The 21,329-nt window shown below is 37.6% G+C and overlaps 2 protein-coding genes across 7 annotated transcripts in view; one reads left to right on the forward strand and one right to left on the reverse strand.

Annotated features, from left to right (window-relative positions):
• The window catches only part of LOC131438595 (HIV Tat-specific factor 1), a 188,283-nt gene that overhangs the window by 72,338 nt on the left and 94,616 nt on the right, over positions 1 to 21,329 (forward strand). The window lies entirely within an intron of this gene.
• The window catches only part of LOC131438596 (uncharacterized), a 259,391-nt gene that overhangs the window by 40,939 nt on the left and 197,123 nt on the right, over positions 1 to 21,329 (reverse strand). For 3 of the 6 annotated variants that reach the window (XM_058608713.1, XM_058608707.1, XM_058608709.1), the window contains one exon: positions 263 to 308. The exons of the other annotated variants lie outside the window; for them this stretch is intronic. The gene's annotated coding sequence lies outside the window, so the exon portion shown is untranslated. The remainder of the gene's footprint in view (positions 1 to 262; positions 309 to 21,329) is intronic. 6 annotated transcript variants of the gene reach the window in all.

The following is a 21,329-nucleotide window of genomic DNA, read 5'->3' on the forward strand; positions in this document are numbered from 1 at the left end:
CACGGTAGATTTATGATACAAGCCTTCAAAACCGAGATATTCGATGAACAAGTAGAGGTTGGCATTTCCGGGCGGTCCAATTTTCAGCAGTTCTTCAGTCAGAAAAAAAAACAACACGACCGCTAAACTCAATGAATCATTCTGAAAATTTCACAGAATATTCTCAACTAAATCTCGAAGACATTGTCAGGTGGGTTTTTCTATATTCTGCATCGTTTTCAAGAAAATTTAATTTGAAACCGGAAAATATCAAAAAACTTACCACTTTACGGTACTGTCCTCAGCCCTTAATCCAATCCTTTCATAATCTGAAAGTAAGAAAAAACTGAGTTTTAGACCGCTTCAGTGTCTTAACACAAACCTAAACTAAATCGTAGAAAAACAACTAGCTTGCAAGTTCTCTTCTCTTTCACCAACACAGGTCAGGTCAACATGCGTGGAGTATCGTGATGTCAGATCTCAACTAATAAATTCTTTGCGTACCCAAGGTAGACTATCCAATATCCCAGTTCGAGACATTCTTGCTTGTCGTGACCTTTCATACATGAAACTTATTTATCATTTCATAAAGAAAACTGGAGTTTCAATTTAATAAAGGCCCCTTTCAAGACTTAGTTCTGATCCCAGCTGCGTCCATGAGTTCAACCAATAGCTAAATTAGAATAAAAATAATGTAATGATACAAACAAACTCGAAACAGTTTATGAAATTATTAACAAAATGTCTGAAAATAACAGCTTATTTTATAATTTATAGAAGTTAATCGTTTGGTTCAAATAATATTTCCGAGTAGATTTCATAATTAATGACGAGTTACCTAAGATGATATTTAAGTAATAAGAGAATATGTTTTAATAAATGCAAAACGTTGTGACTATGTTAGAATTAAATTAGGATAAGAATATTATGTAAAAGTGATGCTACGGCGAAGAAAAACTTATGTAAACTGCCTTAAGAAATAAACGTATTTATGAAAAAAAAAAAAAACAGGTCAGGTCTCACGATCTTTGCATTGTTTAAATTGACTGAAATTCACCGATGAGTAATAGTTCCCAACTCTTTTCCTTGAACTTGAAATAAAAAAATCTCGCTATGGAAATCTATCAATCATCTTAAGAAATTATCGTAAAACATGCCCTTAAATGGCGTGTTAATCACTCTTACCTCTGGAACGAGAGCAGACTGCATCCGAATGGGCATAAACAATTTACACGCTTGAATGCTGGAACGGGAAAGGCTAGGGAGCATCCGCAAAATAAAATCTACTCAATTTGTCGAGAAAATTGAACGATTTCCAACCCCATCATTCAGGTCCATTAACATCCTAATGGCCACTCAAATTCAACATCGCCGTTGGCACATGTATAGTGTTGTGCCTTGCCGGATAAAGCCAGCAATAAAATGCATGAAAGCGGGAAATAAATTTATCGGAAACAAACTGCACCTCTCCGGGTCGTTTATTTTAATGAGCAGCAGCAGCAGCAGCAGTGCAAGAACAACGAAACGACAACGAAGACGCTCCGTCGGCGCAACATGGTCGTTTACGACGAGGATGATGACGATGACGACGACGACGACGACGACGATTACAACGAAAAACATTCTGTTTCCTTTCCCGGGCCGGATTCTTGGCTGGGTTCCACTTGAAAAGCGCAAAAAGCATACAATTACAATCGTCTGGATTGTTTCGCAAACACACGCTGCTTTCGCGAGGACTTAAGCCCTATATGAGCCCCAGTGCAGTAAGTACAATCTGTTTTATGATGTGAATAACAGCACGTTTGCTGTCATTCGAAGTCGAAGACGAACATCCTCCTTCGGCGGCGGCAACGTGAATTTCTTCTCTCTAAGCTCGACGACGGTGCGATGATTGGTGGAACGGTCGCTCAAAATCCGCTTAAAGGAATTGATATTGCGTCGGAATAATAATGATGCTAATGATGATGAAGATGACGATGAATAGAAGGAGACCAGATTATCTTCATTCATAGGTTTTGCGGAAAGAAATGGTTCCTGCCTCACTCTGTCTAGTAGCCTCCCTAGGCCATCCACTCCGGGACCTACCTCAAGGCAGATCTGTTTCTGTTTTCCATACAGAAACTCACCAACATGGGTCTAAGTGGATGACATCAAACCTTACGATGACGACATCCCTCGACAGTTGTTAGTTGTGGGCGACCAGACGTAAAGCCCCCCGGCGGGACGCACATAGGCAGTAAGTGTGGGTGGTTTTCTCATTATTTTATTGCGTTTTTTTATGGCTCCCACTGCAACCATTCCCGTTCGACCTGCCGCCCGGTTGTTGTTTGAATGTTTATTTGCTGTTCCTTGACTGGATTATTGCATGTCGAACGCGTTGTAAGTTGAAAACCTTCGATAAGGTTTACTGATGGTCAGCTCATCAGTTGGAATAAAAAAACTACTTTGCCTATCGAAACAAGCAAATAAAACGTTTCTTCGATCGCCTAATGACGATTTGTGCGACACTTTATCAAGCAGTTCCAGCCGTTTAATGCATTACGTCGTTCGGAAACTGGTTGCATTAATTCAACGGTTGCAGTTTTATCGATAGCAATCGGCACGCAATTAACACTTGGGAGTTATGTTTCAATCAGCATTCATGAGCCGGCATGTCGATTAGGTATCATTCACTGAGATGGCAAAAATGCAAACTAGGTGCTCGACAATCCGTTTATCTAGCAGATAGAAACAGGAGTGCATAACCAATGACGAGACCAACAAGAACATAGAGATTTAGTTGAAATTTTATGATCTGAAATCGTGGAAACTATCCCAGCAAGAACTTAGAATCAAATCATTTCTGGAAAACTGAACTACTGAAAAATAACATTAAAAATACCAAGAAGTGAAACGGCAAACAAATAGTGAGTTTTTAGATTGACAGATTGTGGAATTTGAACACATTTGACTGAACGAAGCGCTTTCGTGGGATTTGGACACATAATATCTACTTCTTTCGGAATGTCTTTAGGTGTTTCCCACAGAAGCCACCTCGGTCCATTGCTCTTTGTTCTACTTATCAACGATCGATATTTTTATATACGGTAATGCCGGTTTCTAAATACGGATGATATTTCCGATCTCTCGAGTCACTGTCGCTAAGGCCATTTGGATGTTGGGAGTCATTTGTTAAAACTCTCAGATTTTCGACTTAGGGAAGACAGGAGCAAAATGGTATGTATCATCTACTCAATCATCTACTACATGGAATGAAAAAATCACGGGCCTCTCACAGAGAAGACGTGAATAGTTTCGAACTGTGTATGTTTTTGTTGAGAGCAAGCCTCTAGATGGTCCAATACCAAATGTCATGACAATCTACCTACTAGTGTTTGAATAGCAGCTGATGGTCAAGCTATGGTAAAACCCATACCAGTGCATTCATGCATAAAAGTAACGGTGACATTGAATGATTTGCAGTACGGATTGGACCACAATCCGTCGGTATTCTCCAGACCTGACCCCCAGAGACTATTATCTATTTTCAAACTTGAAAACGGTTTCTCCACGGAAAGAAATTTTCGTTCGAATGCTGAGGTCGATGCTGAAACAGAAGCCTATTTTGATGGCCATGTCAAATCTTTTTTTTTTTCGAAAGGGCATCGAATTGTTGAGTTAAGTTTATCGCTCTATAGGGAGATTATACTGAAGAATTAAAAAGTTGTCACGATGAAATATCGATTTTTTTTGTTAGGTCCAGGACTTTTCATTCCATGTACTATATCATCTCTCGATCGATAACCGAGTTGCCGACGTAACATTTTTATTGTAGGTGGCTTGGGGTACCGAAAAATTTTTGGAATGATTGGTAGAATTTAACCTTGAATATGTCAAGTAGTACTTAACCCAACAACAATTGTTTTTTCTCCATATGATCAGCTATTTAACTCAGAATTATAGCTTTCTGAAATGTTCGGTATTAACGAGAGGAAAAAACTCATTGCTTTTGCTAGTCTTTCTTGTGCTCAGACGACGGTTTCATTGCAGTGGGTGACATTGCATTCCCGCTTTATCTACTGGGTAGTTGACGCAGTTCAGTTGAAGTATCAGTAAATTAATTATTAAAGGACTTTTTGATATTTTATTTTATTGGAACTGTTGTATTTCGAACCGTGTGTAAACAGGTTCTACAGGTAAACAAAGTTGTACTCACTTTTGCTCTGTTTCATAAATTTATGTGTTAAAACAAATCTTGCACAATTCACACGATCTATCAACTCATGAGAACGATTTTAGATATTCAGAATTGTGAAGAATCATGCTAGTTTTATTCGTATTTACATCATCCAATTATGTCTCTGACATTACCCACCCACTTTTTTTCACTGCCGATTCTTTCTCATGTAGTCCATATTTAGCCAACGGATTACACTAACAGTGAATTTTTAAGCCTACTTGAGGATGCAAATACAAACATTATTGAACTATCTATGTATTTGTACGCATATTGTTTGTATTACCCAAAAACTGTCTGCATGTGAAACCCAAAAACTATCCTGCATGTGAAACACACGAAGAAACAGTCTAATTGAACAAAAGAACCGACCATGTTCAGCTGTGCTCGGGTGCCATTAGTTTTCCACTAACAAATCGTTAAAAGCAAATAATTATCAAATGATTCATTTTCATAATCTCAATTTCTTGCCTTTCTCATATAGAAAGGTTATGCAATCACTGTGAAAACCGACTTTTGAACCGAGGCCCGAGTGTCATATACCATTCGACTCAGTTCGTCGAGTACGCAAAATGTCTGTGTGTGTATGTGCGTATGTAAAGTTTTTTTGCACTAACTTTTCTCGGAGATGGCTGTAAAAAATTGTATACCATCACTGAAAATGGGGAAAAACTTTAAAAAAATTTCTAAATCGACCTCAAATATTTCCCAATTGATAGTTTTTATCAGTAGACGGTCAAACAAACCGATTTCGTTTATTCTTTCAAGAATCGCAGAGAATTATTTTGAAGAATACCACAGTATTATATATGATAGTATGATTGATATAAGAAAGGCATCATTACTTCACTAGGTGGATTAAAACAGGTTTTTTATTTCATTTTTAGGGCATTTTTACGTTTAACAAAAAAAAGAAAATTCATCAAACCTTTTTTTGAAAAGCGTGTGATTCTTCTTGGTTGAGACATTTTTGTTATTTTATAATCATCAAAATTTCACTAAATTATTGTGACGCGCTCTGAACAAGAATGATTAATGAAATAATTGTTATTCGCATGTATTTACATTCACATTCACATTCGCTACGTTTTGTCACTGCCCTTTCTGACGTTTTGTGCTACCACAAATCGGAATTCGATGCTTTAAAGATTTAAAATTCTGTTATCATTGTTAGTGTGAAAATTACAGCACATTTCAATGTGAAAATATATCAGGTGTACAACTTTGCGTCCGCCGTTTTCCGATGGGTGGCTGTACCGACTAAGGCTGGTCAAAAAACATAGATGATAATGCCTTTAAAGTGAGTGTGTACAGTGCCTAACGAATTGTCATCGCCGTTTTAGTGACAGTTGTTCTTGTTTTCGTATTATTCACGCTCGAAAATGTTTGTTTATGTGTCCAATTCTCGCCATTTGTGGGAATTTTTATTTTTCTGTTACAATTCGAAAAAAATGCAGCTGAAGCGCATCGGATGCTCAGAAACTTACGGTGATGCTGCTCTGAGTAAAAGAACGTGTCGGGACTGGTTTCAACGTTTTAAAAATGGTGATTTCGATGTCGAAGACAAACATGGTGGTGGAAGAGAAAAAATCTTCAAAGATGAACAACTAGAAGCATTCCTTGATGAAGATTCGTGCCAAACCCAAGAAGAGCTTGCCGAATCGTTGGGAGCCAAGCCGTTTCAGCAAGCCGTTTCAAAACGTCTCAAGGCCCTGGGCATGATTCAGAAAGAAGGAAACTGGGTGCCGTACGAGTTGAAACCGAGGGAAATCGAGCGCCGTCTATTTGTATGTGAGCAACTGCTTCAAAGACAAAATCGTAAGAGGTTTTTACATCGAATCGTAACCGGTGATGAAAAGTGGGTTCGATACTGTAATCCAAAACGCAGAAAATCATGGGGAAAGCCCGGGCATGCTACTTCGTCGAAGGCAAAACCGAATATTCACGGCGCAAAGGTTATGATTTGGATTTGGTGGGATCAGCTCGGTATGATTTACTACGAGCTCTTAAAACCGGGTGAAACCATCACATGAGATCGCTACCGAACGCAACTGATGTGCCTTAGTCGCGCTCGTAAAGAAAAGCGGCCACAATATCAAGAGCGACATGATAAAGTCATCCTCCAACACAACAATGCTCGGCCTCACGTCGCAAAAGTGGGCCAAAAGTACCTGGAAACGCTAAAATGGGAAGTCTTACCCCACGAGCCGTATTCCCCAGATGTCGCCCCTTCTGATTTCCACCTATTCCGTTCGTTGGCACACGGCCTGGCAGATCAACATTTTCAATCCTTCGAACTGTTGAAAAAATGGATTGCTTCATGGGATAGCATCAAAAGAGGACTCCTTTTTTCGAGCCAGGATCCAAAAAATGCCGGAAAGATGGGAAGAAACGATGGAAGTCGTTAGTGACGGACAATACTTTGAATAATACATCTGTAAGCACTTTTTCGCAATAAAGCTTCTAATTTTGGAATAAACGACGGAAGCAATGTTGTACACCTGATAGCACACATTTAAATACAGTACATTTGAGGGTAAAAACAGTACGCAGTATTTGGGTCGAAAATACACTACAATACTGTAAAATACAGTACGAATACGAGCGTTAAGTATGAATTGTTGTTGCCTTGAGTACAACAGAGTACAAACAGAGCGACCTCACTCCAACTAATGGTTTTCGTATATAATATGACCACTGGAGCTGAGATAAACGTTTGTACCGTTACCCTACCTACGAGTTTTATTGTTTCGGTCTAGAGCTCTGGGCAGCCGGCTGTTGCGAGAGGAGATTTTTTTTCTTTACACTTGATATTTTCTGGACAGCCGGAAAAAAATCACAAAGTTACCGCCATACCGAAGCAATTGAACACGATTTTCAATAAATTTATGAATTATGCCAAAATGTAACCTAGACATGTCCTCTTTTGACTTGACAAAGTTAACAGGTAATTTGTTTCCGAAATAATCGCCAAATGGTTAAGAAGTAAGTAGTTTCCCACTAGCGGTCGTTTCCAGTAACTATTCATTACCAACCAAAATTGTCAACTTTATCGGTTGCTTGTCAGCTCAAATTCGACCGATAAAGTCGGACCAAAGTCTTCTACTACCGTTTTACAGTGCTTTCTGACCTGTCAACCTGTACGTGTCCATTTGCTGGCTTCAGTATTTTTCCCAACCATTCATCAAACGGAAAAACATTTACGTCTCAAGTGTGGTACTGCTGATGCTACCGACATGAAGGATCCCCTTGAGAAGACCCACAAGTGCTCACTCGACCTCACTTCTGTCCCATCTTTCGTTTTCAAACAGGTCGGCCGGTGGTGCCGCCTGCCGCATTCGAGTAACACCGGTAGACCTGTTTGAAGACGATTCAACTTACTGTTTGTTGTTGTTGTTGTTTGTACATGTCAAGAACCTCTCACTGTGGGAAAGCACCCTATTCGAAGGAATGCGGCAAAGCTGGTCGACAAAAGTTGGTTCTGTACAAACACTATCGGAAACGAATTCAACAAATATTCACGACGAGACCTTGACATTCTCGTTATCCGATTCGATGAAATTTCATTTGCTAAAATCCCAAAACTTTTGTAAGGATATCAACCCTAGCAGTAATTATGGGACGATTATTCGAATAATGCGTTTAATGTCATTTTTTGCACATAAATCGACAGCGACAATTTTAAAAACCAGTAAATTAATGTCTCTCGCCAAACAACCTGTTAATAAGTGCAGTCGCGTGTTATCATTAGCTCTATTATGCGACATCACCTTCCCTGGGGGGGAAGGTCCGCGCAGGAATCGAGTTTCTCTGGCCATGCCGCCAGGTTTGTCACGGATAATCGTTGGAACTGAAACTGCTGCATGTTCATATAAAATGTGCTAATCTGATTTTAATTACTTTCTGCCTCAAGGTTATTATATTGACTGCACACACCTACAGCGCGACACGATTTAACTTAATTGTCCTGTAAAGGCTATTACTGTTTTCGTTTCAACCGTCAACTTCCGTCACCCGGCTGGTGGTTGGTTTGCGTTCAACACATCACATCACAAACTCATCGTGTTTGAACGGATGATGACGATGATGATGATGATGATGACCGGTGAAATGTCAACAGTGCAGGTACTAAAAGAGTTTTATTTTCCCCGGATAATTTAAACTGTATCCTGGGCGGTCGTTTCCGTCTGGACTCAATTCTGGTATGGAATGGATTCACCTTCAGTCGGCGTATAATTGGAACTTTCTATTCATGAAGTGTCATTGATATCTTTTCTTTTGAACTTCTCTGGAATTCCGAGCAATATTGTTTGTATTACCCATTTTATTCTTGAAGAATTTCTGCACATCTCAAAATAAACATTTCAAAAGATCCTATCTAACGTTTTATAAAAAGAATATATTGCTGTATATATATCAACCGAGTTTCCCAAAACAATTTCAGGTTTCACATTGTTTCCGGTATGAGATCTGCATCCTAGGTGATTAGTTCTAAGGTGGTAAAATACATAACTAATTAAATTATCCATTGCTTTATTTGAAATCCTGAACATTATTTTATTAGGGTTTCTCATATAAAAGAAAATAGTTGGGCTGTTTGGAAATAAAACTGGTTATAAATCAGTGATGAGTTCATTATGAAGAATTCGCTCTTTCGTATTTCTGGTTACGCCACGAGAGATACTAAGCACCAACTACCAATCTTTTATCCTTCACGACGTTTCGGACGGATTCTATGTTCTACGGCTCACTAACGTTATCTATACGGACCTTTCTACTGCGTTTGACTAAATTAACCACGTCATTACAGTTGCTAGTTTGGACAGATTGGACTTGGTTCTAGCATGCTGCATTTGCTTCGTTCATACCTCAATAATCGCCGATTACCAATCAAGATAAATGACCATATACAAGGAGTTTATCGCTCTATCTGGGATTCTACAAGACGAGGTCTTGGACCTTTGATCTTCCTCCTGTACTTAAACGATGGTAATCTTTGTTTTAAATGTCTCCACTTATTTTTCACTGATGAATTACCATAATTTAAACAGAGGCGATTTTGGCCCATTCTAAATACCAAGAGTTTGTATCTCGCAAACCGAGAAAAACCGTGAAATTGAAATCGGCAATTCACTTGCTACCCTGGTTTTGTGAATAATTTTAGCTTTTGTTAAAAATCAAACAATCGAGTAAACTCACTCCATTGTTGCCAGAACATGATTGTTTTTGACAATTCGATAGTTATTTATGGACAATGGAAAAAGCTTGGAAACTGTTTCGGATCTGGTTGATTGGGGTCGAAATTGATTTTCTAGGGGTCGACGAAATCTCAAGTTCGACACCTACCGACTAATACGAGTCCTTATTTGAAATTTTCAAAATACTGTATATGTTGCGTATCTAAACAATACTGATCACCTCGAATTCTTCAAAATGTCCTTAAATGTTTAAAGCAAAATAAAAAAATAATTACCGAATCGGGAGAGCGTAGGTTCGAAATCAAGGATGAAAATTGGTATCTACCCTTTTCGTGGTCGTCACCGTTCCTATTAATATTTTCAATTGCCAATCTTTCTATGTCACAGTGCTGTAGGAAATGAATAAAAACCGAAACACTAGTTCTGTTTAATTGAATTTCGTTCATTTTCCGTACATTATGACCTAAGGTCGCGTAAAGATTTTGAATCGACCACGTGGCTTCCTCAATTCCATTTGCATCTGTGTGTTTGGCAACCTTGTTGAGACAATTTTACTTCTCTCTCTTTTTTCCTAACGCTACCAGGAACCTACAGCGGATAAAATGGCGGACGCATTTATGATATAACCCTTGAAAAGTCGAGATATTCGATGAACCAGTAGAGATATGCCATTCCAAGCGTTGCCATTTTCAGCAGTTCTTCAGTCAGAAAAAATGCAACCCGAACGGTAAATTGAATGGATAACACTGAGGTCTCTTTTTATGCGGGGGATACGTACCGCGTAAAAAAACGCGTAACTTCGGAAATCCGCGTAAAAAAACGCGTAACTTTGGAATTCGTGTAAAAAAAAAACCTTCAAACTAAAGAAAAAAAAAAATTTTGATGCCTAATATCTTAGAAATGCATGAACCGTCCAGATCTGGTGTAATCTAAAAAAAATTTTTTTTTGTGAAAATCGACTTTGGAACAAAGAAAAATTTTGAGACTTCCAAAATCTAAAATTTTTTTTCTGATTCCAAAAAAAAACCGCGTAACTTTGGAAATCCGCGTCAAAAAATCGCGTAACTTCTGAAATCTGCGCAAAAAAAGCCGCGTAAAAAGAAACCGTCTTAAAAAAAACGTGTAAAAAATACTCCAGTGTATTCTGAAAATTTCACAGAATATACTCAACTAAATTTCTATTATATTAATAAACTGATATCTTAAACGTACTATTTTCAGCCCTTAAATTAGCTCTCCTCTCCCTTTCTAATACTCGACTATAGAATTAAAAAAATATATTATCAATAAACATTTTTCAATAACAATAACATGATTTCGAGTCCTCCTTATCATTTATCTAACTTGTGCTATAAAAATCGGGAACACTAGTAGTTTAACTAAGCAACTTCCGCTTAGCAGAAGGAAACTTATTTCTATGACTTTTAACAATAGTACCAAAGCACGATGTCTCGATGGTATTCTAAGCCGCCAGCAAGGTAACAAAATTACCCCTTCCGATAAACTGGACATAATGCGAATTATTTTCATACTGTTGCAAGCTCGATGGAAAGGATCTTGTTAATATTCACGCCACTACACAATCACATTCATAAGGGCGGAGCTTACGAAAGCGGAATAAAATTTACAAGAAGGAAATGTTTTTTTGTAGATTATTCTTTTATAAAATATAATCAAAATCAATTTTTTTTGTTAGAAATGTATTGATGCATCAAGTTTTGCTCATTGTTTCATAGTGCAAATTTTGGAACGGTTCCTTGTGTCAAAGTACGACGTGTTCTCGTTAAAAACTGGAAATAGATTTTCTAAATTAGTTTGGCTATGAAGGTCTGAGGTTTTAATTCACTTAAGCAAAGGGGTCAGCTGCCTAAAATTGGCTTTGAAACCCCTGCTCTAAAGGAAACATTTTAATATCAAGTATGAATATACTGTTAATGAAAGTAATATTTGACATAGGACTACGTCTTTCTTTCCTATACTCATCTGGATGTATTTTCAAAATTTCACACTTCGAGAGCGTTGTTAAATGTTTCCAGATTTGAACTCTTAATAACTTTAATAAATGTTTTCTTTAATTATTTCAATAAACGAATGATGGAAAGTGTAAAATTTTTGTCAATTTCATCTTCATATCGTAAACATTTTTTTAAATAGTAAAAAAATAAATCCAAACACAAACAAAACATTAACTGTTGTAGCAAGAAAGTGAACAACAGAAAATTCCATGAATCGGCTCTTTCAAGGACTATAAATGTTTACCACAAAAATTATTTATCTAGTACACCATTCACACCAAACGAGTGCAAATAAACCCAACATTAGTTCGAGTAAAATGCAACACCGTCAGTGTTCAATATTGGAGCAAATTCCTTAATCAGGCCCTTCCGAACGTACGAAATTTTATCTGAGGAACAAATCGATATTTTTACATAAAATTCACACTGTAGCAGTCTCTGATAAAGATTAATAACTACATAAAAGTAGAAGATTAGGCAACCCATAGTTTCTTTTTGCAATCTACACTCGAAATGAAGGAACGGAAAACTCCGTTTCCATGAGAAGTTTTCCTTAAAGCGCTTCCGGAAGACTATTAATTGGGCAATGTAATATGACGGGAAATTTTAAAGTCTATTTTGCGGACTTTTTTCTGAAAAACCATTGAAACAAATTAATTGATAATTGATATATTTTGTATCTATTTTGAATACATTCAAACAATGCTTGGAATTTTTTAAAGTCATTACATTGAATATTTTTGGAGGTACATTGATTAACAGGACCAGATATAAAAGAAGAGTTGCAATAGAATTCAGGTTTTAAATTTTATATCGCATTACAACGCGGCAAAGTTGACGATCATTTCTTGTAAAAAATGACGAAATTCTCTAGAAAGCATATGGTTTGGCAGGCTATTTGTAGTTGTGGAGCAAAATCATTATAGCTAAAAACTTTACATGAACGAGTGTAGACAAAAGTGGCTGCTACCATTCACAGGCACGCAATTCACAATTCTTTATAGTAAAACCGCTTAGGCGTGGTTTGCAGGAAATATCATAAACATTCTACCAAATGACAGCAGTTTCCCGAACAACCTTGGAAAATTTAGTGGCTCTTACGTTTCGTCTTCGACTCATCAGTGCGTTAGCAGTTGATATTTATGTGCTAACAGGATTCAGTAGAACATTTGCTCTTGCACTGAAATACAATGTTTAAACTGACGTCTCAGACGAAACAAGTTTCGACTTTCTGACCGTACCGATTATGGTCATTTGAGGGGTTGAAAATTACCCTCAAGTTTATGCTAAGTGCACATAACCAAAACAACTAAAATATTTCAGAGACATAACAGGTAAGTCCAGGTAAGTAATGTCCAAGACATAACAGGACTCACATGTTATTGTCTTTGATATTACTTACCTGGACTTACCTATTATGTCTCTGAAATTATCCACTCGCCGTTTGCGCAATCCTTTGATAGCATTAAAATTTGACATTTAATTTTGCAATATTATCTTACACACCGTAAAGTTCATACTTTTTTATCACGACAACGCTCGACTTCGTGTAGTGGTTTCTATCAAGAACTGTCTTTTAGTCTAGGCTTGATCTCATTCGATTACACTCAATACTGAAATTGAGAAAATAAAACATAGGTGTCAAAAGACGAGATTGTTTGCTATATGCGGGGGATACGTAGCACATAAAAAATCGGTGTAAGTTTTGAAATTCGTTTAAAAAATCGGATAACTTTGAAAATTCCCATAAACAATTGAAGTTCCAAAATTTGTGAAGAAATTCAGTTGGAAATTTATTTCTAAATCCAACCCAATTTATTTAAACTGGGAATTGAAAATGATTTTTGTTGGCTATATTTTTCTCAGTTTTGTAATCACTGAATGGAAACATAGATTGAAAAATAAATGAAAAACTCACAGAAAAGATGATTTTATGAAAAAAGATACGCACAGAGGTAGGACTCGAACCTGCATCGGATGTTATGGCGACTTTACGTCAAACCAACTAAAAATGAAAAAATATGTTTGTTATATATTCTTTTTGATTGCTAAGCCGAAAAACGAATCATTATCCTACACCGAAACTTATTCAAGCCAAATCTTTAGCGGTAGGATTTCGGGGTTGATGCTGATGCCGGACCGGATATGATTGTATTACGTCCGACTGAAGTATCATTCACCGTCCAGTCACAGCATCAAAAGCAACCGACTCGGAACGGACCATCGTGCAATAGATCTTAGTCCTTGTGGGGTTGGCGCTTTTGTATTTTTAGCACCCGGGCATGAGTGGAGAGATCCGAACGAAAATAAAAAAACAAGAGCGTAATTTCCGTGTGCCAGTGTCCTTTTGGGTGATGACTTTCTTTTCTCATTTTCCGTCCGGATCCGTGTCGGCGCGTGAGAGTCTCTTCGAAACGTAACCTTTGAAATTTGTGATCGCTTTTGTTTTTGTTTTATGTGGAAAATTACCAATTCTTTGATGATTGTGTCGTGGGTTTGCCGGTTTAAGGGAGTCACTCTATAAAACGCTAGAAAAAATGGTCATAGTGATGTAGAGATACCTTTCACATAATTTCTATTCTATAAATTTGACCACTGCTGGAGGTATTTTCCGAGACGGAACGCGTATAACCGATGTAGGTTTCTATGATCATCAACTAACAATACGTATGTATTGAAACAGTTTTCAAAAATTCCCACTTGCCATCCTATAATACTACAACTGCAAGTCGGTTCCGGATACGATTCAATAGACACCTATGGGATTATAAGATCTTTTATTAGAATCTATGTAATTAAAACTACGTTAAATCATCTTTAGAAAATCGATCCATCACTTAGTCAATCACTTCCTAGTGACCTCAATTTTAAAGTTTTTGATCATATATTCTGGTACTTTCGGAACCGGAAATCGGAGATTAGCATAAATTAATCGAGTATATTTTCTTATCATCCAACGAGATTTTCAATCCAGAAAAAATATTATCTTAAATAATACTCTGAAATTAGAATTTTCACATTATTCACCCTGTAATCCCTTAGCTGGAAGTCTGATCCAAAAAATATTCTGGGATTTTCAATGGGGTACTAAGTCCGAAAAAATTGGATGGAAAACGTAGCTAACTCCTAGCCGGGGAAGTTGTTTTACCAATTAAACTACCCCTGCATATGAAAACACATGAAGAGACAAGATTGATTAGAAGAACCAAGCATGCTTTGCTTTACTTGGCCACCAAAACAATGAACTATGGAAACACATCGAACAGAAAATCAAACACACTCCACATAACATGTCTATCTTCACTTCTACTTTGCCATCCGACGCTGATTTGGGATTTGGTTTTTGTCTTCAGTTGGAAAATTGACTAGTAAAACTGTACTCGAGGGTCAAGTGTCATATACTATTCGTCTAGTTGAGCAGTGTCTGTGTGTATGGCTCAAATTGAAGGTCTTATGGTAACATAAATTACTGCTGAAGTTTACCTCTATCCGACTCCTGGTTCAGGAGTTACAAGGGTGAAGAGTTTTAAAAATTTCAAACCGTCATTTTAAGCGGCTCAAAACTGTTTTAGTCTGTAGGTTATATTAGTTGCTGGTCAAACGAACCAATTTTGGCTGTACCGGTAACAAGTTTCCGGTTCCGGCAGTAGCGGAAATAGTGGTCAAAAACTCTAAAACGGAACTCACTTAATTTTCTCATAGTTAGATGACAGAACCTATTACCACAAACTTAAAGGAAAGGTAGACTGCTATTGAATATTGTCTGTATTCGACTACCGGTTCCGGAGTTACAGGGTGAAGTGTGTTCGAAAAATCTGAAAATGTCATTTAGAGCGACGATGCAAAGAAAAAAGAAAAAATTCATCTAAATTTGGCGCGAATTAGTTTCAGCTCGTAGGTTATGTTAATAGCTGGCTAAACGAACCAATTTTGGTTATATTGGTACCAAGAGTTCCGGTTCCAGAAATAACGGAAATGGTGTTCGAAAAAAACGGTTCTGACCTCATTTTTTCATCGACGGCATAACCAATTTTTAACAATCATAGACTCGAATTAATGGTCTTATGCTCCCATAGGCTACAGTTGAATTTGGTTCGGGTCCAATTTCCGGTTTCGGAACTGCAGGATGAAGCATGTTTTTAATTTCAAACCGTCATCTAGAGCGACAATACGAAAAACAGAAAAAAATCTTCTAAATTCAACTCAAAACTTTACAACTTGAAAAGCTTATGCTAGTTTATGACCAAATAAACTTACTAGTTCTTATTCCAGATTAGAAGAAAAGTTTTTTTTTCAAGAATCATTTAGTAATATTTATGCCCGGGTTGACAGTTCAATGCGTAGGGCGCTGGTCTTTCAAAGCAGTTGTCGTATGTTCGATACCCGACCTTTGCAATTATTTGCACATATCATACTATAATTCCAGAACCGGTAGTCGGATCCAAAAAAAATTTCAATGATGTTCTAGAGGGATGTTATCATTGTCATTGCCATTGTCATTGTCATTGTCATTGTCATTGTCGTTGTCATTGTCATTGTCATTGTCATTGTCATTGTCATTGTCATTGTCATTGTCATTGTACATTGGTCATTGGTCATTGGTCATTGGTCATTGGTCATTGGTCATTGGTTTGGTCATTGACATTGACATTGACATTGACATTGTCATTAACATTGTCATTGACATTGTTATTAACAATGACAATGGCATCTTACCCAAACCAGAGATAGTCCGGTAAGAAATATCTTAAACCCGAACACGAATCATACCCGATCGAAATAGAAAAACCTTTCTCTTTAACATATCATGTGGAATCGATGCAAATTTTATATTGAAGTTTTTGACAATCCTTTCCCAGAGCGCTCCCAAATTCGATTGAAATCAGCCTTCCGATTCCGGAATTACAGCGCGATAAGTGAAAAATGTTCAATTTCATGGTTGACCGGAATTTCTCAAATCTTTATGAAATAAAGCTCTCATTTTTTACTAAGTGTCTGTCATTGTCAAGGCTGTCGTTGTCGTAAAAAGTTTTTATAGTCATCAAATACCCAGACCTACAAGTCCAAAAAGTTTTAAAATCTGCTTTGAAAATGTCGTACTTATCTGTGTCGTAAATTATATGACGGTTAGACAATTTTTACATATACAAAGTTCATCGAAAAATATATTCCATTCAAATGTTGATCTTAGAGACAACGACTTTGTTTGAATTTAAACTAAGTAATTCACCTCTCATGCTCTATTTCTATTGAGTCAATTACACGTGAACGAAACCGAAAACGAAAACCTGTGCTCCTGTTACTGTCGCCCTGTAATTACGGAACCGGAAGTCGGATCCGGATGAATTCCACAATACTTTTTGAAACCACGAGACCTTTTATTTATATCAAGATTTGATAAAATCCAGTGAACCAGTTTTTCTCCACTATTATTGGTGCTTTCAGAACCGGAAACCGGGTACTAGTGGTGACAAAGTAAGTTCATGTATCCACCAACTAACAAGATCTGCAAACTAAAAAAAATCTGGTCAATCTTATGTAAATTGGCACCTCTTTTCGCCATCACTTGTGAAAAAGTGCTCATGAAATTGAACATTTTTACTTTTCGCGCTGTAATTCTGGTACCGGAATTCGGATCCGGATCGAATTTGGGAGCTTTCTTGAAGAATTATAAAATCTTTCATTTGCATCTTAGTTTGTGCAAATCGTTTGAGAAATTAGCACATATTATTTGAGAAATTTTCACATATTACCCAATAATTCCGGAACCGGAAGTCGGATCATGATGAAATTCTAAATTAGACTAGCAAGATCCTTCGTTTGAATTCAAGTTTGTGAAAATCTGTTTATATATCTCTGAGGAAACTGAGTTGAACCTAGTTGTTCCATGTTTTTTGTGTGTATCATCTCGTATTTCCGGAACCGGAAGTTGAATCTGAATTATATTCATTAGCAGTCTATGGGACCGTAAGACCTTTAATTTGAATCTAAGTTAGTGAAAATCGGTCCAGCCTTATCTGAGAAAATTGAGTGACATTATTTATCACACACAGACACAGTTCGTCTAGCTGAACCGAATGATATATGACATCGGATGAAAAGTTCACAACGACTGCATATCCTTTCTACCTTCTGATCAAAATTGACCCGGACTGAAATAAAAAAAACCTGTTTTAATCCACCTAGTGGTGTAATGATGCCTTTCTCATATCTCACATATTCTCATATATAAATGTGTGGTATTCCTCAAAATATTTTTCTTTGATTCGTAAGAAACAAAAAGGTTTGTTCATAAATTAAAATAACCCACAGAGTGAAACAGTACTCAGGTCGGTTATGCCATCTTTGAGGAAACGAAAAGAGGTACTTCCGAAAGCGGAATCTCTGAACCGGTATAAGCGTGGTTGGTTCGAGAAAAGCGACTGGGATCCATTTTGGAGTCTGTGGCTACAATCTTCGGTCGTTCATATCAGGTGTACAACTTTGCTTCCGCCGTTTTTTTCCAAAATTAAAAGCTTTATTGCGAAAAAGTGCTTACAGATGTATTATTCAAAGTATTGTCCGTTGCTAGCGGCAACTTTTTCCCATCTTTCCGGAAATTTTTGGATCCCGACTCGAAAAAAAAGAGTCCTTTTTTGACGCTATCCATGAAGCAATCCATTTTTCCAACTCTTCGAAGGATTGAAAATGTTGATCTGTCAGGCCGTGTGCCATCGAACGGAATGGGTGGAAGTCAGAAGGGGCGACATCTGGGCAATACGGCGGGTGGGGCAAGACTTCCCATTTCAGCGTTTCCAGGTACTTTTCGATCACTTTTGCGACGTGAGGCCGAGCATTGTCGTGTTGGAGGATGACTTTGTCATGTCGCTCTCGATATTGTGGCCGCTTTTCTTTTAGCGCGCGACTAAGGCGCATCAGTTGCGTTCGGTAGCGATGGCTTTGAAATGGCTTGCTGACTCCCTCCCAACGATTCGGCAAGCTCTTCTTGAGTGTCAAACAATGCTTCTAGTTGTTCATCTTTGAAGGTTTTTCTCTTCGACCACCATGTTTGTCTTCGACATCGAAATCACCATTTTTAAAATGTTGAAAACGCTCCCGACAAGTTATTTTACTCAGAGCAGCATCACCGTAAGTTTCTGAGAGCATTCGATGCGCTTCAGCTGCATTTTTTTCGAATTGTAACAGAAAAGCAAATGGCGAGATTTGGGCACATAAACAGACATTTTCGAGCGTGAATAATACGAAAACAAGAACAACTGTCACTGAAACGACGATGACAATTCGTTAGGCACCGTACACAGCCACCTATCAGAAAACGGCGGAAGCAAAGTTGTACACCTGATAAAAAAAACCCAAGAACAAGGAAAGCCAAATTAATATTTGGCCGTCTACTGACAATGACTACCGATTGGAAAAGTTTTGAGACAAGTTTAAGAAATATTTTACTTTTTATTTCCGTTGCTTCCGGAATCAGAAAACGAGAACCAGCATAGCCGAAATCGAGTTGTTTGGTTGTCTTTTGACAATGGCTACCGATTGGAATAGTTTCGAGGGAAACTAAAAAGTTTTTTTACGTGTTTCGTTTCGTCGCTTCAAGTGACGGTATCCAATTTTTAAAACACTTCACCATATAATTTACATTATATAATTTTATATCTTTATTTTATAATGAGATCTTTCATATTAATTTAAGTTTGTTGAAATCGGTCACGAAATCTCTGAGAAATGTGAGTAAGTAATTTGAAATAAGAATTTTTTTCACTTATCACCCTGTAACTCCGAAACCGGAAGTTGGAATCAAAATAAAATTCAGGAACTTTGTATAGGACAATTATACCTTTCACTTGAATCTAAGTTTTTGAGAATCGGTTTAGCCGTCTCTGAGAAAAGTAAGTGCAGTTATTTTCATTTGTTTGCACCTATCACCCTGTAATTCCGGAACCGGAAGTCGAAATCGAATAAAATTCAGGAACTTTAAGTGGGGTTACAAGACCTTTCATTTGAATCTAAGTTTATGAAAATCGGTTCAGCCATCTCCGAGAAAAGTGAGCGCAAAAAAATGTTTCATACATGCATACATACACACATACATACACACCTACGCGCACATACACACATACAGACATTTTGCGTACTCGACGAACTGAGTCGAATGGTATATGACACTCGGCCCGCCTCGGTTCGAAAGTCGGTTTTCACAGTGAGTGCATAACCTTTTTATATGAGAAAGCCAAAAAAAATAAATTTTTGATTTTATTCTTTATTATCGTCTTTAAAATTAAAAAAAAAATAATCTCTTTTTGAACCAATACAGGCTTTCCAGCGGTCAATCCAATGTCCCATACACCTTCCATAGGCCTAGGCCGGGATGGCCTTCAGTCCCTTTAGCGAATTACTTTTTATGTCTTCGGTCACAGGGAGCTATATCTGGCGAATATGGTGGCTGAGCGATTGACTTTTGTTTCGTGTTTGGGCAAAAATTCAGTCACAATCATGCTGGAATGCGATGGCGTGTTATCGTGATGTGACACGCGAGGCAAAATTTCTACGATCTCACGATCCTAACTAAATTTTTAATGCCACTATCTCGATAGAATAGACTCCCAAAACACTTTTGCAACATTCTTAATGTTTCCATAGCCGAAATTTCATTTAAAACACAAAAATTCAAGTAAATTCGTTGTTCAACTGTTTTTCCATAGGAAAAATTGCACGAAAATTTTTTCGTGTCGTAAACAAACAGCTGCCAAACACACACTAATTGACATATTCCGCTCAAACTTAACAGGAATGTCAGAGAAGGTTGTACCAGCTAGGAAAAAAAAATTACCGATTTGGTTTACGCGCGCGATTTGAATGGACCAGTTCGAGTCAATTTTGATCAGAAGGTATATGAGAAACGCAAAACTTTGACCCGTACCCGACTCGAACCCGAGAATAATTTTTCTTTCAAACCCAAACCTGACCTGAACCCGATAATAAATAAAAATGTTTACCCGTGTTCTACCCAAACCTGAAAAACATCGAGTATTCGGGTTCGGATAGTCGAAACCCGACCCAATGTTTGAACCCGAACCCGACCCGAATGATCGTTATGAAAGAAATTTCCACTCGTACCCGACCCGAATCCATGTTTTCTGAACCCGAAGCTGACCAGTACCCGTCGGGTTTGGGTTCGGGTCGGGTTTCAAGTACAAATATTCGAAAACCGACCATTTTTAACCCAAACTAGTAACATCGATTTCGATACAGAACTGATCCCAGGGAGACCGGATTTTCTCGTGTTCAAACTTCATGTTTCGCTGTCAGACCCGGGGCTAACATTTACATATTATCTCGTTCGGTTGTACTTGCTTCATTTAGAGTAAATCATCCTTTCGCTGTTCTGCAGTCCACGTCATGGAGATGTGAGCGAAATTTATTAGCTGGTTGGGATCCTTGTGAACCATAATACAGTGGAATCCAAACCCCTCTGGACTTTGAACTGTCACTGAAAATATGCTAGCGTGATTACTAAAGCTCTATAACATCACGGTAAGATTTGTTTCAAACTAAACACAAAAAAGCGTTATCGCTGAAGGCATGTTATAGTAATCAGCTAAATTGGACATTAATTCAAGCAAACAACAAAGAAATCTGCAACCTCAGCGACAGTTTGATCAAACTGACCAACAGTGTTCAATCGGGAAAAATAACATCAATTTATTAACTGGCTCATAAATTTCAACTGAACCGTATCCAAGCGTCGCAGTAACTTCTCTAGCTGGAATTCACTCTTCCCAGTCCAGGGTGCTTCGAATTCTGAAATAACGCTTGACGGTTGTATTTAGGTCATTTATTTTCCTTCGCCCATATACTAGTCGGTAAATCTCCTGCCACCGAATTATTGTTATATTTGGACCAGTGCGATTTAAATCCACC

This window comes from Malaya genurostris, chromosome 3 (genome assembly GCF_030247185.1).
Source record: "Malaya genurostris strain Urasoe2022 chromosome 3, Malgen_1.1, whole genome shotgun sequence".
In the NCBI taxonomy this organism is placed as follows: Eukaryota; Metazoa; Arthropoda; class Insecta; order Diptera; family Culicidae; genus Malaya; species Malaya genurostris.